The 24047-nt window shown below is 48.4% G+C and overlaps 1 long non-coding RNA gene across 2 annotated transcripts in view; it reads right to left on the bottom strand.

The window, feature by feature from the left end:
* The window catches only part of LOC146059909 (uncharacterized), a 130085-nt gene that overhangs the window by 6881 nt on the left and 99157 nt on the right, over positions 1 to 24047 (bottom strand). Inside the window, exons 3-4 of one of the 2 annotated variants that reach the window (XR_014470334.1) lie at positions 21125 to 21250; positions 7945 to 8068 (exon numbers count right to left, since the gene is read on the bottom strand). This is a non-coding gene — a long non-coding RNA (uncharacterized LOC146059909). Of the gene's footprint in view, positions 1 to 7944; positions 8069 to 21124; positions 21251 to 24047 lie in introns of those variants that run through there. The other variant, XR_014470335.1, reaches the window with a different exon arrangement.

The following is a 24047-nucleotide window of genomic DNA, read 5'->3' as shown; positions in this document are numbered from 1 at the left end:
AGCATACAGTGCTAAATAACTCATAATCACAGTAATACGTATTAGCTCACAGTTAGTCAGCTACTAGTCACAAACTAGCTATTCATTATGTAGAAAAAATCTAAAGTTCAAACAAGTCGACACATAAGATCGACATCGACATTATCATACATAAATAGAAAAATATCATAAATTTTAGATGCACTAGATTTGAGAGACAACATATTCGATATGTACATCAAAATCACAATCTGATACCAATCCTTTCGACCTATCTGGCCAGTAGACATGATAGCGGCATCATGTCATTCAGGCCGCGAGGATTGATGGTATCTAATTTATGGATCCAGAATGCTTCTCTGCGAAGCAGCAGGGCATTCCTATCTCCCCCTCTTTTAAGGGGGGGCACATGATCTATCATGCGATATTTTAAACAGGTCAGGTTATGACCGGCCTGCAAGAAATGTCTTGCTACCGGCTGGTCGCTGATTTTAGAGGCAAGGGCAGCTCCCATACGCTCCTTAAATTTACGGCTGGTTTTGCCGACATACGCTAGCCCGCACGGGCACCCAATAAGGTAGACCACGTGCGTGCTCTCGCATGTCAGATGATGTCTGATGTTAAATTTAGTCCCCAAACGTGGGTGAAAAAATGTGTCACCTGTTACCAGAAATTTACAGGTGGTACAGGGGCATTTAAAACAGCCGGGTTTTTTAAAATGCAAAAAATGTTTGGGCACCTCAAGGCCTCTACCTGAAATATCGGATTTGACTAGGATACTGCGTAAGTTCCTGGAATTGGAGTAGCAGGGCATAAGCCTACTATTCCCCAAACCCAGGGTCTCATCAGTTTGAACTATGTTCCACAGTTTTTTAGAAATACTTGTAATCCCTCCCGAAGAGGAGTTGTATTGCATTACCCAGGGTATCACTTCTCCTGCAGTTTTTTTGGGTTTTTGATGAGAGGTATAGTGTCTCGATCCATAAGTCTCATAAAGGTCTTGATACTCGGACAGTTCGATAAAGGATCAAAAGATGATTTTGCTTTTCCATTTTTTACTTGACACATCAACCTTACTCAAGAAATTGAATAAAGTGGGCATGATCTCATCTGATGTATGGCTTGTCACAGCAGATGTGACAAGCCTTTACACCGTAATACCACATGAAGCAGGTCTGCAGGCAGTTAAACGCCTGCTGCTCAAACAACCAGACAGAGATTTAGCTATGGTAGATTTCTGGATGGAATTGTTGGAAGTCATTTTAACTAAAAATTTCTTTTTATTTGATGGTCAATACTTCCTGCAGTCTAAGGGGTGTGCAATGGGGTCCTCAGTGGCTCCTACCTATGCGAACATCTATATGTTTGATATTGAAGACGATTTATTTTTTTCAGATCCTAATATTTCATCTAGGATAATATTTTTTACTCGTTATATAGATGACCTCCTATTTTTTTGGAGGGGAGCCACTGATGACCTCATTGCCCTTTTCGACAGGAATAACACCTCTGATAGTCCGGTAAAATTTACCTTTAAAATGAGCCAGTCGTGTATTGAATTTTTGGATGTCGCAATTTCAATTGTGGATTCTAAACTGGTTACCTCTGTGTTCTTTAAGAATACAGACCGTAACACCTTTTTGCATTGGCGTAGCTGTCACCCCACTAAACTGAAGCAAGGTTTGCCGTATTCGCAGATGCTGAGAATACACCGAATTAACAGCGATAGACAATCTGCTGCCATGCAAATAGATGAATTAATACGTAAATTTGTGTGTAGAGGGTATAAAATAGATTCCCTACTGGCCACTAAAAACCGTGTACTTCAGTTGGATAGACTCCAATTACTGGAGCCTAAACCCAAAAAAACTGCAGGAGAAGTGATACCCTGGGTAATGCAATACAACTCCTCTTCGGGAGGGATTACAAGTATTTCTAAAAAACTGTGGAACATAGTTCAAACTGATGAGACCCTGGGTTTGGGGAATAGTAGGCTTATGCCCTGCTACTCCAATTCCAGGAACTTACGCAGTATCCTAGTCAAATCCGATATTTCAGGTAGAGGCCTTGAGGTGCCCAAACATTTTTTGCATTTTAAAAAACCCGGCTGTTTTAAATGCCCCTGTACCACCTGTAAATTTCTGGTAACAGGTGACACATTTTTTCACCCACGTTTGGGGACTAAATTTAACATCAGACATCATCTGACATGCGAGAGCACGCACGTGGTCTACCTTATTGGGTGCCCGTGCGGGCTAGCGTATGTCGGCAAAACCAGCCGTAAATTTAAGGAGCGTATGGGAGCCCATCGCTCCTCGATTAGAGCTGCCCTTGCCTCTAAAATCAGCGACCAGCCGGTAGCAAGACATTTCTTGCAGGCCGGTCATAACCTGACCTGTTTAAAATATCGCATGATAGATCATGTGCCCCCCCTTAAAAGAGGGGGAGATAGGAATGCCCTGCTGCTTCGCAGAGAAGCATTCTGGATCCATAAATTAGATACCATCAATCCTCGCGGCCTGAATGACATGATGCCGCTATCATGTCTACTGGCCAGATAGGTCGAAAGGATTGGTATCAGATTGTGATTTTGATGTACATATCGAATATGTTGTCTCTCAAATCTAGTGCATCTAAAATTTATGATATTTTTCTATTTATGTATGATAATGTCGATGTCGATCTTATGTGTCGACTTGTTTGAACTTTAGATTTTTTCTACATAATGAATAGCTAGTTTGTGACTAGTAGCTGACTAACTGTGAGCTAATACGTATTACTGTGATTATGAGTTATTTAGCACTGTATGCTCCTTTGCTCAGTGTCCTTTTTGCTTTGTTTTAATTCACAGATATGGTCTCCTTGACGACCAGACGCTGGACGGGTCCTGACGTGACTCTGTCACCGATGTGCGCCGGCAGGATTGCAGGGCGCTTACACGATGACGTCATCGGGACGCCGTACAGCGTGGATGGACGCCGAGGCGGCGCAATGTGCACGGGGTGGGGATATAAGGTAGGACTTTTTCATTTGTATTTTGTAATCTGAAGAAATTCCAACTGGAATGAAACGTTATTACGATACCTGACTTTGCCTGAGTTATTTCGCTACGAGTGCCGCACGCCACGCAAACTATATATATATATATATATATATATATATATATATACATACACACACACACTAATGAATAAAGTCCATCAGGAAGAAAGCTAGAGAACACAGGGCATTCTAAAAACCCTATTACAGTATACTATAAGTATGTATTCTGCAAAAATGCACTCAACCTGTTTATGGTACACAACATTTTATAGGTTATTTAAGGTAGGCATTTATTGTATAGGTCAGTGAGAGAGGCAAAGGGCAGTATTCAATGAGAAATATTCTCTGTGCATGGCGAGAGATTTTTTCTCTCGCCATGCACTCGCCCTGTTCCGGAGGGCTCGCTGCAACTCCTGCTCCCACTATTCAATGTGGTTAAGACTCGCCGCCACTCACGGCAGGGAGCTGGCAGGTAACCGGGGGACGGTGGCAGCCAGGGAGATTAAAGTCTCCCTGGCTGCCCCAGAACATATGTGACGGGGAGGAGTGCTCCCCGGGACCCAGGCAGCACAAGCTGCCCCCCCCTATAGCCAGCGGGGGACCCAGTATTCACTGCACCCAAACATGCATATTTAATGATTGGGTGCAGTGAATATATGAATATCTAATGAGCGGCTCGAGAGCTCCGGCCCCCTGCTGGCTGCTCTGTGTAAAAAAAATATATTAAAAAATTATATATATTTTTAATTAAATATATATTCATGTGCAATAAGCACATGAATAAAAATAACATGCCCCTTCACAGAAAAAAATTCCTGATTTTTTTACACCAAAAAAAATAAATAAAACCTTTTAGTTTAAAAGTTCTAATTCCAGTTCTCCATGAAAAGATGGAGAATTGCTACACGGAGAGACATGGCGAAAATCACTTAGAAAGACGGCGAAAATATCACATTGAATAGGGTGGTTCACTTTTGGAGAGCAAAATGCTCCTTCCAACACGAAAATAGCACAAACTCACCATAAAACACGCCAAATTTTTCTCATTGAATATGGCCCAAAGTCTTCATTTGCATGACAATTCATTTTTAAATATGCAGAAAAGGTGATGTACTGTAGATTGTCCCTCAATCTATACTTCTAATAGAATGCTTTTTGCACCTTCCAGGTATATAGAGCAAATTTCAGTAAAGCAAGAAAAGCCAGTTATTTTGTGTTTGGAACAAACCATGTTGTTTTGCAAGGGGAGCAAATAATTTTATAGTGTTTCTCTGCAGGGTAAATACTGGCTGCTTTTGCATGTAGCCCATAGACGATTGACATCATTCTTTTTACACTGCAATTTAGTTATCAGTTTGAACACAACTCACCCAAATGTAAATCTCTCTGAACATGTTACATCTGCCCCACCTGCAGTGCACATAGGGCCTTATTCTAGTTCACTCTTTGAGGCAAATTGCTTCTTCGCTGGACAAAACCATGTGCACTGCAGGGAGGCAGGTGTAACATGTGCAGGGAGATTTAGCTTTGGGTGAGTTATTTTGTTTCTGTGCAGGGAAAATACTGACTGCTTTATTTTTACACTGCAATATAGATCTCACTTTGAAGAAAACCCCACCCAAATCTAATTCTCTCTGCACATGTTACATCTGTCCCACCTGCAGTGCACATGGTTTTGTCCAGCTAAGAAGAAATTTGCCTCTAATTTTATCGGGGCCCGGCATACCTCTCGGCGGCCCTGGTACCCTCAAGGATAAGCCATGGGGTGCAAACACTTTGGGCAAACATGGGTGCAAATCGGTTGGATGAAGGGGCAATACAGAAACTATGAGTTTAAACAAATACTGGTACTGACCCAGCTATACAGGAGCTGCCACTGGACTGGATTGGGCCAGCTAGTCAGTAACCATTGAGCAGATACTGATCCAGCTCTTCAGGAACTGCCATGTAGATAATGGGATTGAACCAGCTATCCAGGAACCAAAAGCATGGACTTAAATTAGAGGATAGCATGTATGATAGTACCCATGTGTACCCACCATCAGTCTACAAAGGTGACCAATCTTTTGAAGCAAAAGGAAGTTACAGATAAGGATGTTTTACACTCATCATAGAAGACAGCTCTGTACCTTTGCCTTATGGGTAGTCTAGTCATACTGTATATCAGTATGCCAGTTATGTGGCCACTACTGCCAAATATCTTATCATTTTGCTGTAGACTCTGCTAGTTTGACAAGTGATCCTGTAATGGAAGACACAAATAGAATGACAAGACTCATGGTCATAGCCTCCCATAGAGGGTTAAACATTTATTCATTGCTGTATCCAAAATTTCCTTTCAAGTGATTATCTTTCACCTTATTACCTGGCCTGACCAATGAGCTGACACCACTCCCTATATTATCCAGACTCAGGGAACAGCTCATTGCCTGAACAACTGAGTTTTTTTCCCCAAGACTGGAAGTGTATCATGCAATTGCTCCAGTGAATACTTCTTTGTAAGCAACTGTTGTTACCTGCTTCATTCTGCCAATGTTACACCATCTATCAGCACCACGGCTTCCACACCACACACAAACTTGCTTTCAGCGCTCAATTAATAGCCTGACCATTGTACTTATGGTTCATCTCATCAACTTCTATACTCTTTGCTTAGCTTACCATTCTCATGATATCTGCTCTGAATTGTACCGGATACTCACTGCACATGTAAGTATACTCTGTGGTTCACTTGGGTTACTGCATTTTCTAGTTAACGACTATTGGTTTCCAAGATTTGTGTTGGCTGGAGTGCATGACCGAGTTACAGTCTATACACTCGTGTCTAATGCGGTATTACCTGTATTCTTACATAGGACTCTGATTCCTGGTTTGGGATCAGATTCCTTTCTGCCAGTGCTATGCTGATATGGGTTCTAAGTGTTGCCTTGCTTTTAGTGCATGTCTCTAAGGCCCTTATTCTGATCGGTGCGGATATTCCCGAATTCTTACGGTGCGGTCCGCACGCCACGCTGTGCGGCGGCGTGCGGGCATCGTCCGTAGAAACGCCCACGTGTCCGCCGCATTCGGACGAGCTCACTCTTTAAGAACAGGGCGTGTGTACGGGCGACATACAAACCGTGCGTGTGCGGTGGAAACGTACAGATTCTTGCACGGTCTTCCTGCACAAGCACGGTCTTACCGCGTCAGAACGTACGGTAAGCTGTCCGTACTCCCCGATGCGGAGTATTTACGCACAATCCAACACTTTTGTACTGAGTACACACAGCGATCACATGACCCACTTAGGCTATTAGGCAACCTCCTGAAAAAGGGATTGTTATCAATTTCAATCAATTAAATGCTCATCTATACAAACCCACATTCCTACTTCATTCATGACACACATTAACCCTTACAGCATGTGACCCTATCATACATCTATATACACTATGTACATTTTGCTTATTTAAAACATTTTAAACAACTTACACATATACTTTAGCATGTTAGGAAAAAACACTGACAACTTTGAACTTTAAATAAATATTTATTCAGAAACAATATTAACAAAAAAGAAAACTAATTTTCAGCATCAATAATGCTATCAATGAGGCTCGTCATTTGCCGCATCAGGCCTCGTAGACGAAGGAGGGCCCCACGGCGACCCTCCTCTGCTTGGGCAGGCTCATCTGTGGAGGAAATTCAAATTTAAAAATGACTAATGATATTCATGCATACATTTAACATAGTCAAACCTACATTTTAAACATGCATTCTGACAGGTGTGTGTGTATATATATATATATATATATATATATATATATATATATATATATATATATATATATATATATATATATATATATATATATATATATATATACACACATATCTAACTATATATATGAGACATACACCTATACATACATGGATACATACTACATGGAAAGCCTGATTTTGGCCCTCTACCCTTTACTCTGTAGAACACCTCACAGTCATACTGCTCCTTCTCAATCCAAACCCACCCATGACTAAGCTCTGAGAAGCATGCCACGCGCTGCACCAATCACAATTCTGCAAACAAAGTTCAGTGTCTGATATATGATGGAGCCTGGCAGGGGAGTTACACAACTCTCAGGAATGCTCAGTACATTTGTGCAATCAAGCATGGCTTGCCTGCTGATGGTCTGCTCCAGAAATCATTGTCAGAATGCCAGTTAGGGGAAGCTGCAGCACTAACCCACTCCCATGCTCAAAAGCATTACTAAGACCAAATCCACACACAATTATGGTGCAAAACATACATGCAGACCGCAGGGGGTGGTTAGCTAGAGGAGGGCCCAGGGGCACTGACCACTTGTTACTCCAGTCTAAGCCACGCCTGGCCATACTCCATTTATGCCATACTGAATCTAGTTTACACAGATCAATCACCAGTAAACTCTACTCACCTATATGAGGCTACAGATTGTATGCAAGCAGCAGGGACATGTAACCCTTACATGAGCAAGTCATCACTTTCTTCCAGGATACAGATTAACTACACAGGTTCAGTGGCACTTAAAATCGACCTGACAGCCATCCGCACAACCTGTGTCATTAATATGTGTCCAGGATGAAAGGGATGGTTTGGCCACCCTATCTAACCCCAAAGTGTGTCTGTTGCTATCCAGTTTGTTTTATCACTTTATAGTATTGCAAAAAACAATTTAATCACCAGTGCTACAAAGCAAATAGAAGATGACTTAAGGAATAATTAAACTTTATGTATACATACCACTTTCCTCCGCCTGCGCCACCTCACAGGCCTCCTCATCCTCCTCTTCAGCTGGTGCCACCTCTTCCACCACCAGCTCCTTCTCCTGCGCCACCATCTCTTCCTCCACAATCTCCACCTCCTCTGCCACCACCTCCTCCTCCACAATCTCCTCCTCCTCTGTTACCACCTCCTCCTCCACAATCTCCTCCTCCTCTGCCACCACCTCCTCGGCCATCTCGGCAGTGCCCTCCTCCTGGGCCTGGGACGCCTCTGCCTGCTCCCGTGCCTGTCTTGCTCGATCACGGGCTGTGTTTGGGAAAAGTAAAAAAAGTGGCAATTAGTGGTATTTTGTATTAAGCCTTATCAACCTATAAATGCAAAGGTTATAAGTACAGATAATTGTACAGGCAAACAGCTCCTCAGTGGCCTTTACAAAACACAGCCTGTAACATGGCAGGTATGCTGTGACATTTGGGCCATTGTAAGCATCACAAGCATTAATCCTCCCCAATAACATATTTTATGACCATTACAGGGTGTCAAACAGGAAGTAGCACTCATATATTGTATGCCATGTTTAACTCATGATCAGGCTGGTGACCTTAGTGGATTAAATAATGTTAGGTAAGCAATCATGTCCAAATCCACATTTACTGTTGAAATACTCACATCTAGCAATGCTGGCCCTTATGGATTGAAGCCTCTCTGGCTCCCTGCGCCGGAGGTCGGACCACCGCCGCTCCAGCTGTGCGATGGTCCGCCGCACCTGGGTGCGGGCGTATATCCGCCGGCGGGCCACCGCATAGGCAGAGCGTTTCTGCCTGTTTGTTATAAAGGGGCCCGCCCGCCCCAGCCTGGTCTCCATAACGGAGACCAGTGTCCTCAGCTCTGCAGGCGAAAACGGTGCTGCTCTGCCATAAGCCGCCATCTTAGCAATGGCACAAATCAAACAATCATGTGCTGTCATTGGTTGATCAGAGTGATATTTGGTATTAACTTTATTGTTCATTTTTACACTAACAGCGTGTATGCGCCCGAACAGACGGCTAACCCATTGCATCGCACACCCATCCTGAACAGTGTAAAATAAGATGGAAACACATTATATGTAATCTATAACATTCACCAAACATGGGTATAAGCAACAGGTGAAATAGTTACACCTAACTCAACAAGGTAGTAAACTGCTAATTTATAATGAAAGCTATGCAGCAGAAACATAGCAAATAGTGGCAGACCTTTTCCCAAAATTAGGCCATACTGCCATGTGTACACTTACCTTCTACTGACCCCTACTACAGAGGTGGAATGAAAAGTAGCTAGCATCTAACCTGAATTTGGAGTGCTTTCACATGTGATTTGGATGCTAGCACTGATTACTTGTGGCTAAGTAGTGGACTGGATTGACATATGGAATGGGTAGTGTCAGTTGTACTACATAGCAAACAAGTGCACAGTACAGAAGTACATTCAAATATACATTTCATGTCTGACCTCAGTTGTATTTGGTCATTGGTGTTGGAATCTGCATTTAGCTAATAAATCAGACTTACTGAGTTTGCCAGGTTTTTTGGAAATATTTTTCAACACCAAGGGGCGGGCCGTATGCGCCGCACGGTTGACGCTGGCGTACGGGACGCGGCCGTACGGAACGCAGGTTGCAGCTGATTAACGCCAATTACAGAAATAGTATTTAAAGTTGTCCTAGAAAGGCAAACACTTGTTGCAAACATGGCAGGCTCAAACTCAGAGGAAGACCAGGTGGTGCAGAATCTGTTGTCCCGCATGGAGGCCAACACCACCTATGTCCCCCTCAACCCAGAGCACCCAGATGGCCCATCAACATCAGGCCAATCAGCAGCTGGCCCATCCTCAGCATCAGCAGAATCATTGGGAACACAGCAGGTGGCTTCCCAACAGAGTAGCCAGCCCAGCACTTCAGGTACAGCAACCGGTGGCCGTGGCCGTGCCACGGGCCGTGCCCGTGGCCGCAGTGGGGCAACAGAGGAACCAACCACAAGAAACATGGCATATGAACCGCGGGAGCTTGACATCCTGGTGACCCGGGCACGTGATTTAATTGAGTGCCCAGCGGTGAAGTTGACACACACAAGGAGATGGAAGATCTGGGAGGAGATAACGGCGGAGATTAATGCAGTGGCTCCACAAGTTCGTCAGACGGAGCATGTTAAGAAGAGGTAAGTACATGTGTGTTACATTTGAGTAGTACAAGTCCAGTAATGTTAACATTCAATATTAGATGGAGTTGGTCAATGGGTGTTCACGTTGCTTGGAGGCACAGACATGTTGGCCATGACATTGAATTGATAGTTATTGGAGGGTGACTGTTTTTGTATCTTCTAAGGGTTGGTTTGAAAAATGAATATAATGTAAGTTTGTTGTCAGTAGGCACATGTTGTATTATGTTTCAGATTGCAATGGGTGCTACAGCAAACATGAGGAGTTACATGTATTAATATGTACACTTTGATTGCAGGTGGCACGACTTCAAAGGCAACCTCAAGAAGAAATTGACCCAGCGGTGGGAACACAGCCACACCTCTGGGGCTGGCCCCATGCCATCCAAGCTGGAGCTCACCCCCCTGAGATGGCCCAGTGCTGTATTGCAGTGGAGGAGATCCGGGGGGTGAGCACTATAGACAGCGAGTCCCCAGCGGAAGTGATGGCTTCTACGCTTGAAGGTAATTATTTGCCAGCCCATAAGTAGATGTTTAAAATTTGGTATGGAATGTGTGGTAATTGGTAATTTCTCGTTCAACAGCATCCCCACCGCTTGGTCAAGATTCTCTTGAGGAGGTTGTGGAGTCTGTGCCACCTGGCCCCAGTAGCAGGCCCGTGCAGCAGCAGCCGGGATTGTCCGTGGCTGAATTGTCCATGTGGGGCCGTGTGCTGGATAGTATTGTGCAGCAGGGAGAGTCAGCATTCGAGCGGGTGCGTAGGGCCGAGGAGGTGCTGCAGGGTTTGACCACCAGCCAGCAGAGTATTGCTGCGAGCCTGCAGGCTATGAGTGCCAGCCAGCAAGCTATGAGTGCCAGCCACCAAGCTATTGCTGCTAGCCTGCAGGTGCTGGCTGATCAAGCCCTGCAGCAAAATGACCTCCTCCTCCGCCATAATGAACTTATGGTGGAGCTAGTTACCAGCAATAGGGCCCTAATGTCACCCGCTTCGGGTGCATTACCAACATCATAACTCCCTGCTGCCAGAGGGGGAAGATCATCCACCCCCTCACCAGCATGTGCTCCACATGAGCCACCATCTGACTCTGGCCGTGGACGAGGCCGAAGAGCTGCTGCACGTGGCAAGGAGCCTGCCAGGGGCAAACGTGCTCGCAAATGAACTTGTGTCCCCATTAATCTCCACCGTTATGTCTTCCCAAATCTTCCATTGAGCTGTGTGTGTCAGCATCCTGTGTCCAAATCCGTGCCCAGGGTCACCACTTTTGCCCGCGGTTCAAATGTCATGTTTGGTTCCCCTGTTGCCCTGTTTCGGCTACCATTACTGTGTGCTGTACTTGAAGTGTTGGTGCTGTACTTTTGTTGTGAAGCCACCTGATGTGTTCCTAATGATTCTGCTGTGGCTATTTATTCTATATTATTTCTTTTTTGTCCTGTTATGGTCCCATTTGTTTTGTGATGTTTTTGTCATTTTTGGCAAAGTTTCTTTAATAAATGATATTTTGGACCCACAAATGTCTGTATTAATTGATACATGCAGAAGTGCCATGTGTATTAGTATTATTAATATTAAGTTGTGTGCATTATTTGCAGTGTAAAAGTGTGTGACAAGTGCAGCATGTAATGTTCCCTTTAAGCTGCAATGCTTCCAATTGTAGCAGTGAGAAGCGTGTAATTAACAAGTAATGGGTAAAGTATGTGATTGTATTGGGTTCAGGTGACATTGGTTGAGGTGCGTCCATCCTGATTAGGCGTTCCGATTGCCTAGCGCATGATCGAGTGGTGTCCGCAAAGCAAGAGTAGCCTTTTGGACACCGCACATTTCTTCCCTTTTTGTTCGCGTGCATTCGGCGTGCTGTCCGAATGCACGCCTACCAAAATATGAGTACTCCCCCGTGTCCGCCCATGTTTCCGCCCAGTTTAGCCCACTTTGAAACTACGCCCCTGTGTCATTCCGCATGACGCCCATAACACACCCATATTGTCCGAGTGATTGCGGTGCACATTTCTGTACGGTATTAATGAGAACAAGTACGGAGACCATGCGTGGCACATGCGCGTCTCGTTCTCCACGCATGCGCAGACGGCTAAAAAACGCCATCCGAAAGAATACGGAAAAGTACGCACCGATCAGAATAAGGGCCTAAATGACTGACTGACTGGTCTTAATTGATCCCTATGTAAAGGTGTCTGGTGACTCCTGGTTACATTTCAGTGTCCTTGAATATCATGTCCGTGTGTCACTAGTGTGTCTGACATCTCATATTCTTGTGATATCCTCCCACAACAGAAGTTCCTAACACGTTCTGTTATAAATTCTGAAAGTTACAGTATACATTTTTTTTTTAAACTAATTACAGTATAGATGGAGCCATGCTCCTCCGTTGCGCCAGCGCGCATAGGCGAGGATTTTAGCGTGCCACTTTTGTAGCACACTCAGGTACATGAGGCATGCCATACAATATGTATGCAATACAAATCATATGCTTGTGCATCTCATTATTGGCAAACGGTGCTCCGGTTCCAACGGTGCAGTACAGTACAATACAAGCTCAAATGGGCCATGCAATGTACAGTGGTCAGGTGGAGCATCCGGTCCCCTAGGAAACATAGCATCCTGCAGTTCCCGTGGAGAAAGCATAACTGGTAGCAGAAGATCACTCTTTACGGGAAACGGCCATTGGATCACCGGCAAGTAGGTCAACAAGCATTAGGTCGACATGCAGTAAGGTCGACTGGGTCACTAGGTTGACATGTTTTTTGAGCTGACAGGCGGTATTTCATGCCCTACCATCCACTAGGGCATGGTCGGATAATAAAATAGTGTGCCCGAATCATGGCGAGTGCAACGAGCCATACGGGGAGATGCGGTGGTCGGTTTCGGTGTCCATGCCATCATGACATGTGCCAACAGGCATTATTTCATGCCCTACCATCCACTAGGGCGTGGCGGGAGAATAAAATAGTGTGCAGAGCGTAGCGAGGCACCGTGCCCGAAGCATAAGAAGGCAAAACGAGGGCTGCATAGGCCAGAGTGTAGTTAAGAGCCCGGGGATTTAGGGGTTAAACGCAGATACACATGCAGCACAGAGCAGTGTGTAATTCTTAGGCAGGTTAGCATGTGGTGCTTATGGGCCAATCAGCACCCAGAGGGGAGGTAGCTTAAGTGGGGTATATAGGGTCCAGCTTAGGGGGAGGAACTTCCTCTTGGAATCCGGATTCACACAGTGCAGCACGCGAAGCTAAGTACCTTTTTACCTTGTTTTTAGGCCTGTTTCATCGCGCAGCTGCAAGTATGTCCGGCCGCCCCAAGAGATCTGCCCCACCACCACGGTGGTTAGCAGACGCAGCCCGCCCGCTGGTGACTGTACCAGCGTGCGGAGGAGGCAGGGGAGGCAGCAGGACGGCCGCGACCGCGTCATCGCGGGTGCGCGCGCCGTCTCCTGCACAGTCTACCTCTGGGGGACATGTTTCCCCAGCGCAGGGAAGCGTCTCCCCGGCTCAGCAGGGCTCTGCTGTGAGCGGGGAGCGCGCTGCGCCATTAGCACATGGTGGGCACCCAGCAGCGAGTAGCGCTGCTGGGGACAGTGCTTTGGCGCCATCTGCTGGCGTTTTAACGCCAGCGCAGGTTATTCATACCCCTATGGGCACCCCGCGCGCTTCAGGCAGCGGGGTGAGCGGTGGGGGGGTTTCACTGAGCGGGGGAGATGGGGGGGTGCCCCCCAGGACTAGTACCCCATTAGCGCAGGGTCCAGGGAGTCCTCTGCAGGTCATAACAGGGGGCCCCACGTGGAGCCCTCTGCGGATGACGGCAGGTGGGCGGCGCGGTGCGGGTCAGGGCCCTTTGGCCTCCCTGACTAACATCTTGGCCCCGGGGAGGGGGTCGCTCATCCCCTTGGGCTGGGACGGTGGCCGTGGGGACGCTTTCGTCGGCGGCCAGATGGATGGCGGTGCCCCCCCCTTCCAGGGTTGGCAGGCACCGCAGCAGCAATGGCATCAGGGCCAGCAGCCATTCCCTGCGGCCCCTCAGGGCTTCGCCGGGGCCCCGGCAGGGCAGGGGGGGCACCAGGGGTTTGGCCACACGGGTTTCGGTGCGGGTCAGCAGGCATTCATGCAACCCCCCGTGCAACAGCAGCAGCAGTGGGCTTTTCCTGGTCAGAATGCAGGGGGGTACCCAGGGTACCCCATGCCCCACCCACAATACGGGCCCTACCCAGGGACCCATCAGCCCCCTTTCCCGTACTTCCCCCAAACAGCGGGGGCAGGTGGAGGTTTTCCCGGGGGGGTATTTCGGGGGAGCATGGCAGGGTGCTGGGGCACCACAACAGCAGGGCCCGGGGGGGCCGCAGCAGGCTTTTCAGGGGGCGGCTTACACTCACCCCAACATGTATGCCCAGGCTCAACAGGTCAACCAGGTTTATGCGACTGGGGGCCTGGGGAGCTCTGGTACAGCAGCGGGAGGGTCAGTGAGGGTGACGGGCTCAGGATATGGTCCTAACACTGCACCTTTGTCTCCCGAGGTATCCTCTGTCGGTGGCAGGAGCGGCATTTTCGGGGGATCGTCCCAGGAAGAGGACGCAGAAAGGTCCAGGAGGGTTCCGGAATCCAGGCCAGCAACACCGGTGGCGACTCCAGCCATACCCAGGGTCCCGGCACCAGCTCCCAGGACGACTGAGACCCCGGCGTCCACGTCAAGGGCAGAAGCATCCACTTCAGCAGGGACGGGGGCCACAGCACGGGTGGATCCCGTGGTCCAAGGCGAAGCTTCTGGAGATGGTGAGAATGATAATACATCAGAGTGTGCATCCTCTTCCTCCCACTCCTCAGCTAGTAGTGATGAGTCTGGGTCCCCCAAGCGCCCGCGCAAGTTTGCAAAAATGGTTGCGCGAGCGGTGGCGAAAAAAGTGGGTGGCACTAAGCGGGCGAGGAAGGAGGCGGAGCCAGAGGTAGCTACCAAGGCAGGCGACATGGTCCATTGCACCAACACCGCCATGGCCAGGGGCCTGCGTAAGGGTATAAAGGATAAGATAAAAAGGGGAAAGTTTGTCGACTTCTTCACATTGACAGTCGACATGAAAAAAGATTTTGAGGCAGCCAAGAAGGCGGGAAGTGGTAGCGAGGCGGCCTTTAAAGGCTTCCACAATTGGCTAAAGGGCTTTTTAATCTTCTCCTCTTGTTACCTGAGCACAAGGCCTGGGGAGCACGTGAACGTCTTACGCTACCTGTTCCTTGTGAACGAGACGTACACGGATTATAAGGGGCAGGCGTGGCGGAACTATGACGAGAAGTTCCGCCTCGCCCACGCCGGGTCAAGGGTCATGCCCATGGGCTGCAAGCACGTGGAGATATGGCTCGAGGTCATAGGCAAGGGGCAGCATAGCTCAGACACATCGGGCAGGAAGCCATTTCCTGCGGCCAAACCCGGTTCCAAAGCCGGCAGCAAAGGGAAGTGCTTTGCATACAACGAAGGCAAATGTGACAGGGGCGCCAAGTGCCGCTTCCGTCACGACTGCAGTAACTGCGGGGGGGCGGGGCACCCCTATAAATCCTGCAGGTCAGCGGCCAAGGGCGGGGATCACGGGGACGCCGGCACTGGCGGAAAGTAAGGCCCCTCTTCCAATTGTGGTAGACGCCCTGGCCCGTAGGTTAATGGCGTACCCTAACAGGGCTGACGCAAGGTTTTTGTTAGACGGGTTTAGTTTTGGTTTCCCCCTCCCCATCCCTGACGGAATAAGGGTTTCCTGCATTAGGAACCTCAAGTCAGCCAGGGATTTTCCGGAGGTGGTCCGCCAGAAGGTCCAGGCTGAAGTGGCCCTGGGCAGGATGGCGGGCCCCTTCCAAGGTGACCCCCTCCCTGACATGTGTTTTTCCCCTCTTGGGGTGGTCCCTAAGAAGACCCCGGGTAAATACAGGTTGATACAGCACCTGTCACACCCCCATGGCGCGTCCATAAACTACGCCATTCCGGATGAGTTCTGTAGTGTGCAGTACCAGCTATTTGACGAGGTACTGGGCATAGTCCGGGGTTTCGGCCAGGGAGCACTTATGGCCAAGCTGGATATTGAATCCGCGTTTAGGCTCCTCCCATTACACCCTAAGTCCTTCAGGTTCATGGGCTTTAGGCTAGATGGGGGCTGTTACATAGACAAGTGCTTACCGATGGGCTGTTCTGTCTCCTGCTCCTACTTCGAGAAATTCAGCACGTTCTTGCACTGGTGCATACAGAGCAGTACAGGCTGTGCGGGCGTAGCCCACTACCTGGATGACTTTCTCTTTGTGGGACCCGGAGACGACGGCACATGCGCCCATATATTGTCCCGGGCGGTTTCCCTGCTAGAGGAGCTGGGGGTCCCTATAGCTGCGGATAAGACGGAGGGACCCACCAGGGTCCTGTCTTACCTGGGCATAGAAATAGACTCGGCTGCGGGGTGCTGCCGCTTGCCCGAGGATAAGGTGACAAAGCTTCAGGGGTTAATAGTTGAGTGCTTGCAGAAGAAGAGGATACAGCTGAGACTATTGCAGTCCCTGCTGGGGTCCTTTAATTTTGCTTGCCGCATCATTCCCATGGGGAGGGTATTCTGCCGCAAGCTCGAGAGGGCCACGGCGGGGGTTCGGGACCCCCACCACACGGTCAGGCTGTCATGGGAAATGCGAGACGACATGGCAGTTTGGTCCACATTCCTGGGGCAATTTAATAGAGAGCTTATATGGCCCATGGAGCCCGAATCCAGCAAGGAACTGCAGCTCTTCACAGATGCTGCTGGCTCCACGGGATTTGGGGCTTATTTCCAAGGGGAATGGTGCGTCTCACGGTGGCCACAGTCTTGGATTGACAGGGGTTTCACGGTCAATCTTTTGCTGCTGGAACTGTTCCCCATCATAGTATCAGTGCAGCTGTGGGCAGCGGAATTGGCAAATCGGAACATAGTGTTCTGGTGTGACAACCTGGGGGTGGTACACACAATTAACAATCAGAGGGCGGCTTCCCCAGAGGCCCTCAGGTTACTGCGTTACCTTGTGCTTCATTGTCTGAAGAACAATATACATTTTAGGGCTAGACATGTCCCAGGCATAGAGAACACTATCGCTGACGCCCTGTCTAGGTTTCAGTTTACAAAGTTTCGGGAGCTAGCTCCTGAAGCATCACCCCTGGGGCTTAGGTGTCCAAATCTTGTATGGCAGATCATAGAATCGGCATGAAGGGTTTGGCACTGCTGTCACTGGCGCCCTCAACTCGCAGGGCTTACGAGGCGGCCTGGAGGGATTGGGAAGAGTTTCAATCTGCGCCTGACGCTAGCGGTAAGTCGGTCGAGGACCGGTTACTCGCATTCGTATGGGGCCATTATGTAAGAGGCAGATCAAAGTCGGCTATGACGGCGGCTTTGGCTGGTATAGCTTTCCACAGCAGGCTGAGAGGGGAGCAGGATCCCACAGCCTCTTTTGTATTGAGTAAGGCTTTGAGGGGCTGGGCTAAGCAGCGGCCAGTGCCTCCTGACACTCGGCGGCCTATAGATGAGCGCATGCTAGGGGAGCTAGTAGCAAGTCTGGATAGGGTGGCCGATACCCCCTATGAGGCTGCGCTCCTGAAGGTGGCCTTTTCATTCGCCTTCTTCGGAGCATTCAGGATTGGGGAGCTGGTAGCTGCGAGCAAGAAGGCCCAGTCTGGTCTTAGGTCGGAGGACGTGGTTCTCCATGAGGACCACGTCCTGTGTAGGATACAGAGATCCAAAACAGACCAGCTGGGGAAGGGTAGTTGGGCCACCCTGCGATCCAGTGTGAACCAAGCCATTTGTCCTGTAGCATTATGCAGGGACTACATGTCTCTTAGGCCGGTTGGAGCCATGCAGTTTTTGGTGCACACAGATGGTGTGCCCCTCACCCGTTTTCAGTTCGGGGCTGTGTTTAGACGGTGCTTGACCGGCATAGGCTTGAGGGCTCAGGATTATGGGACACACTCCTTTCGCATAGGGGCCGCAATATGCGCAGCGGCGGCGGGGCTTCCACCCTCTGCCATACAGAAGGTAGGGAGGTGGAAGTCATCGGCTTATAAGAAATATATAAGATTAGATAAGATAGATAAGGTAGATAAGTTGTAGAATGCGCCTGTTGCGCCAGCCCAAAAACGTAAGTTTACAATCGGTTCTGGAACGGCTAGCGTTCTGGAATCGACGGTGTGGAGTGAATTTTTTACTTTTTCCTCCGAGATAGAACTAATTCAATTCGGCTGTCACCAAAGTTCACCGGAGGTTTTTTAAGTTTTTCACCTTCACTTGGGCTGTTTACTGTATTCTGGTTGTGTTACAGTGTATAATATATTGATGTTAACGTTAGGTTTTTTCTCTTTCAGCCTTTTCCCTTTCCTCATCACATCAGGGGAGAGTTTGGGTAGTGGGCCACTCATATATTTTTTGGGCGGCCAGGCATCCCATGGCCTCCAGAGCTTTAGGCTTGCTACGAGCTGACTCAGTGCAGTGGTTTGGGGTTAGGGGACTTCAGTGGGGTGGGCTTTATAGCCTACTAGTTTCCAAGGCCCGCAGTTCAGGTCCCCCCAACACATTGATAATACATCTAGGGGGCAACGACCTGGTCAAAAATACGGGGCTCTCACTCATGTGTAGCATAACGGCTGACCTGGAGCGCATTGCGGCCCTTTGGCCAGGGGTGCGGTTAGTGTGGTCTGATATTGTCCCCCGGCTTCAGTGGCGGGGCTGCAGGAATGCAGTTGCCATAGACAGGGCAAGGCGAAAGGTGAACCACGCTGTTTCCAGGAGGGTAAGCGCCATGGGGGGTAGGGCAGTGCGGCACACCACGATAGTTAGGGAGTCGGCCCACCTTTATAGGTCAGACGGGGTCCACCTGTCTGACGCGGGCATGGAAATTTTCCTGGGCGACATCTTTTCTGGCGTAACTCGGCAATAGGAAGGCATTAGGTCTAGTTGAGGGGTGGCGGGCCTGGTCCCGGGCGACCTTGTTAGGTCTGGGGAGCCTTGGCAGTGGCGAGAAGGCGCTCTCGACCAGCAGTCGGGTGAGGTGTCAGGTGGTCACCGTGCGGTATTACCCCCCCTTGCCAGGACGGTGGGCGAGTCCCAAAATGAGCGGGGACGGTGGGCACTTCCTTGAGGTGTCCGCGCCTTACCTTAGAGGGGGCGGGGAGCCGTCACGGTGCAGGCTGTACCTTACGTAAGGGGTGTGTTTGTTAGATTGGAGTGAGGCAGTCGCTGCCATTGACATACACCTCTGACTGGTGCTGGTCTCAAGTGCTGTCTTGGCCATCCCTTTGATAGACTAACAAGGGTCATACCACCTAAATAAATAACTTGACCATTTTAAACTTATGCCATGGTTGTCTGAGTCTTATTTTTAGATAAGGTGTCCGCGTGAATTATTTCTAGGAAGTTATTGTAAGGGTAACAACAAAGGGTAACCAATATAATCCCTTGGGCGCCTTAGGCAAAACGAGGGCTGCATAGGCCAGAGTGTAGTTAAGAGCCCGGGGATTTAGGGGTTAAACGCAGATACACATGCAGCACAGAGCAGTGTGTAATTCTTAGGCAGGTTAGCATGTGGTGCTTATGGGCCAATCAGCACCCAGAGGGGAGGTAGCTTAAGTGGGGTATATAGGGTCCAGCTTAGGGGGAGGAACTTCCTCTTGGAATCCGGATTCCCACCCTCCCATCCCTTCTTTTCTTTCCTCTCTCTGGTGCTCATTGCCTTCGGGCTGTCCAAACAATTCGGTTAAATTTAATTTAGTTTAAAAATCGGCGAGAAGGCGCTCTCGACCAGCAGTCGGGTGAGGTGTCAGGTGGTCACCGTGCGGTATTACCCCCCCCCCCTTGCCAGGACGGTGGGCGAGTCCCGAAATGAGCGGGGACGGTGGGCACTTCCTTGAGGTGTCCGCGCCTTACCTTAGAGGGGGCGGGGAGCCGTCACGGTGCAGGCTGTACCTTACGTAAGGGGTGTGTTTGTTAGATTGGAGCGAGGCAGTCGCTGCCATTGACATACACCTCTGACTGGTGCTGGTCTCAAGTGCTGTCTTGGCCATCCCTTTGATAGACTAAAAAGGGTCATACCACCTAAATAAATAACTTGACCATTTTAAACTTATGCCATGGTTGTCTGAGTCTTATTTTTAGATAAGGTGTCCGCGTGAATTATTTCTAGGAAGTTATTGTAAGGGTAACAACAAAGGGTAACCAATATAATCCCTTGGGCGCCTTAACACTAAAATCACAGAATTTTGTTTTTTTTACCTCCTACGCTATTATTAACCTCAATAGCATTCATCTCCACTCATTTCCAGTCTATTCTGAACACCTCACAATATTGTTTTTAGGCCGAAAGGTTGCACCAAAGTAGTTGGATAACTATGATAAGTGACACAAGTGGGCGGCACAAACACTAGACTGATACGGCACACTTAGCATCACCCCTGGACTGATATGGCACACTTAGCATCACCCCTGGACTAATACAGCACAATTGGCAGCACCCAATGATTTATATGGCAGACTTGGCTTACCCCAGGAATTATACGGCACAGATGGTGGCACCCCTGACCTGATACAGCACACATGACGGCACACATGGTATTATGCGGCACAGATAGCACAACCCCTGGACTGACACAGCTCACATGGAATTATACGGCACAAATAGTGATACTCCTGCAGTAAAAAGAGGTATTCTTTTATTAAAAAAAGACTTTGCAGCACCCCATATATTATACAGCACACTTGGTTCACCCCTGGACTGATACGGCACACTTAGCATCACCCCATGACTGATGCGGCACACTTAGCAGCACCCCATTAATTATACAGCACACTTTGCAGCAACCCATGAATTATATGACACACTTGACTCACCCCAGGAATTATGTGACACACATGCGGGCATCCCTGACCTGATACAGCACCCCCCCCCCCCCCCTCCCCAGCAGGTTTCCCCCTCACCCCCCTCAGCAGACAGCATGGACACTGTCTGAAATCACCAGCCTGTTTGAAAATGGTGCCGACTACCGGGAACTATATATCCCCAGGTCTCGCGAGAATCCGACAGCAGGAAGATGACGTTCGGCCTCGTTTTGGACTCGCTCATCCCTAGGTGAAACCTTTATTTTTATGCTTTTACAATGATCTGTTCTTAACATAAAGGGCAAGCAACTTACATTTAACTTTGTCTTTCCTTTGAGTTGGAATTCCAGCTTTCCCCCATTGAAGTAAAACTTCTTCTGTTACAACTTCTGCGATCACTCCACTACCGGTCCCATGTTTCGTGCCCTTAAATTCATCATCTATTAAAAAAAAAAATCTTAACATGTCCCCTTCTGTTGCAATACGCGCAAGGGGTAATTTATCCGCTATAGTTCCAAGTAGCTAAACATCAGTGTCAGAACGGCATTTTGGTTTAGTGCCACTATGGCTTGCACTGGGACTAGGCTTTAGCATGTTTCAGCAGTTATAACCATTAACGTCAAAAAATGTAAAACTAAAAACCACAAGTTTTAAAAATCAGCCTACTTCTTCCAACTAATCTGTGAGGTAAAGTACATCCTACAAAATATGCATGTTTTGGCATGTCAACACTTGAACACAAGGAACAATCTCACTCGCTCAATACCTGACTGTCTCAACTGAATGACAAAATGTGTGTGTGTGTGCACCATGTGACCACCACTGCATGCGTGCACTGTTGTCCATGTACAGTACATACTCAGTCATTCAGCATCCGCGGCGGTGCAGCAGTAGTAGTGATGGTGATTGGTGAGGTCATGCAATAAAACTTTTCTTTCAAATTAGCTTGTTTTTTACTATTTTGCAATAAATTTGGGGTGCATTTTGGTATGGTATGGATTAGGGCAGGGCAGGGCTGGGCAACACCAGCCCTCCAGATGTTAATGAACTACACATCCCAGGATGCTTTGCATTAGTTTTGCTATGTGGCCATGCTGAAACTGATGCAAGGCATATTGGGATGTGTAGTTCATCAACATCTGGAGGGCCGATGTTGCCCAGCCCTGGTTTAGGGTATGGTTTTCAATGTATAATAGCAATTTCAAATTATTATGAGCCTACCCAAAGTTCCACCCAGGGCCGGTGCTAGGGTGTCCGGCGCCCTCCTGCAAACCATAAATTTTGCGCCCTTTCACATTGCCATTGCAACAAGCTGCAGCCCAATTGTGGGAGCGTATGCAACATGCAATCCTATGGAGGATCTCGGGTGCATGTACATGTATGCATACACCATCTCATTGCTGTGTCCGCAAAATGTTGCAGGCACTAAAGGTGCCCATACATGCTGCGAGAATCGCATACGTTATGGGCTAGATCACATTGCATTGCATCGCACGGCATGCATGCAATGTGTCTGCGATGCGATCCGAAAGCAGTACAAAAAGTATGTGCAGCACATTACACCCCTCTCGTGACTGAGGGGGAAAGGAGGGGAGAGAAGAAGGAGATGGAAGAAGAGGGGAGGAGATAGAGGGGGCGGAGTGTTGAGGACTGGCAGCGGCACTGACACAGCACACTGAGAAGAGGGAAGGAAGGGGAGGCGGCGCTGCTGCCTGTTCGTCATTTGATTGACAGCTGATAGACGCAGGGCGCAATGGATAGGGGGCGGATCCGGACATGACATGTCATCCAGGAATTCGCAGACAGCGCTACATGCCTCAGTGCAAGTGTCCGTGAGGAAGAGGGGGCAGGTCACAGGAGGAGGACAGTGTATGCACGGTGCAGGGAGCTGCTTAGCCTCTCCATACTGCCGCCCGCTGTCAGACCGGTGCTGCGGGCGGCGTACAGGAGGCAGTGACAGTGAGGGCTGAGGCAGCTTTAGCAGAGCAGGGGGAGAGACGGCGCCTTTTCAGCATGGCGCCTCCCTGCTTTGCAGGAGCTGCTGAGTGGGTACAATTTTGGGAACAAGAGGAATGGGAAAATCCCTGGGGAGCAGAAGTTTTATGAACTTTTTTGGGGGGAGTAACGCTACCCAACTACGTGAAATGGGTGTGGGTTGTTAGGTCTACACCAACTAGGTCAACAAGCATTGGGTCGACATCACTAGGTCGACAGGCGGCAATGTCGACATGGGTATAGGTCGACATGGGTCAAGGTCGACACACGTCAAGGTCGACAGGACAGTAGGTCGACACAAGCATTAGGTCGACATGGGCAATGTCGACAGTCAAAAGGTCAACATGGGGTTTTGCACTGTTTTTTGACCTGATGTCGACACAGTTGACATGGACACAGTTTGAAGCACTGATTTGTATTCAGATTTAAAAATCATCTTCCCTGCAACAAAATCTCTATACTGTGTACCCTTCTTACCATTTGTGTCCATTCCTCCCAATTTTGGTACAAAAGTATGAATGCCCTTCCGGTTTTATAATGCCATGCTGCATGTGGACATACGCGCTTTGTAGAAGCCTGGTATAATTTTATACAAGCTTATAACTGTTGAGATAAATGTTTTGTGTTTCTGAACTGCATTGTGATCATTTACTGCAGAGGAACATTGTCACAGTTCAGTAAGTGAATGAAATGTTTACTAACCCTTTTGTAGAACAAATACGAGGAATGAAACAAACATACACCGAATGGGTTATATTCAATGTGGCCAACAAGGGGGTATTTATGGAGAGGGTGGCTTGTTTTTGGCAAGGATCACCGAAAACAAGCCGTCCTCACCGTTTAACCAGCCGCTCGCCCTATTTCGTCAGCCGGAGAGGATTCTCCCGAATGGCAAGGTTCAACGCTAATGTAGCGATTCCGCTGCATATAGCCACAAGCCTTGCCGTTTTGACAGCCTCACTCGCTGTTTCCACCTTGCTTTTTAGAAATGGCGAGGTGGAAATGGCAGGTGCAGGGGTGTCAATATCTAACTGTTGTTAATATTCTGTGACCAATGCTTAAACATAGGTAACATGGATGTCCCATCCCTAAGTAAAGCTGGCCATACACTTGTAGGATTTGGGCTTTTTTTTCGTCCAAAGGACTAGGCAGAGAAATTGGGTGAAAAGTGGCTAAATCGGATGTGCCTAAGCTCCAATTCTGATCTGTACACATCGGATCTGGAGATCGCAAGTGCTGCTG

The sequence above is a fragment of the Crinia signifera genome, chromosome 2 (genome assembly GCF_055691185.1).
Source record: "Crinia signifera chromosome 2, ASM5569118v1, whole genome shotgun sequence".
Lineage (NCBI taxonomy): Eukaryota > Metazoa > Chordata > Amphibia > Anura > Myobatrachidae > Crinia > Crinia signifera.
Note: the sequence above shows the minus strand (reverse complement) of the source record. Positions and strands in the feature narration are given on the sequence as shown.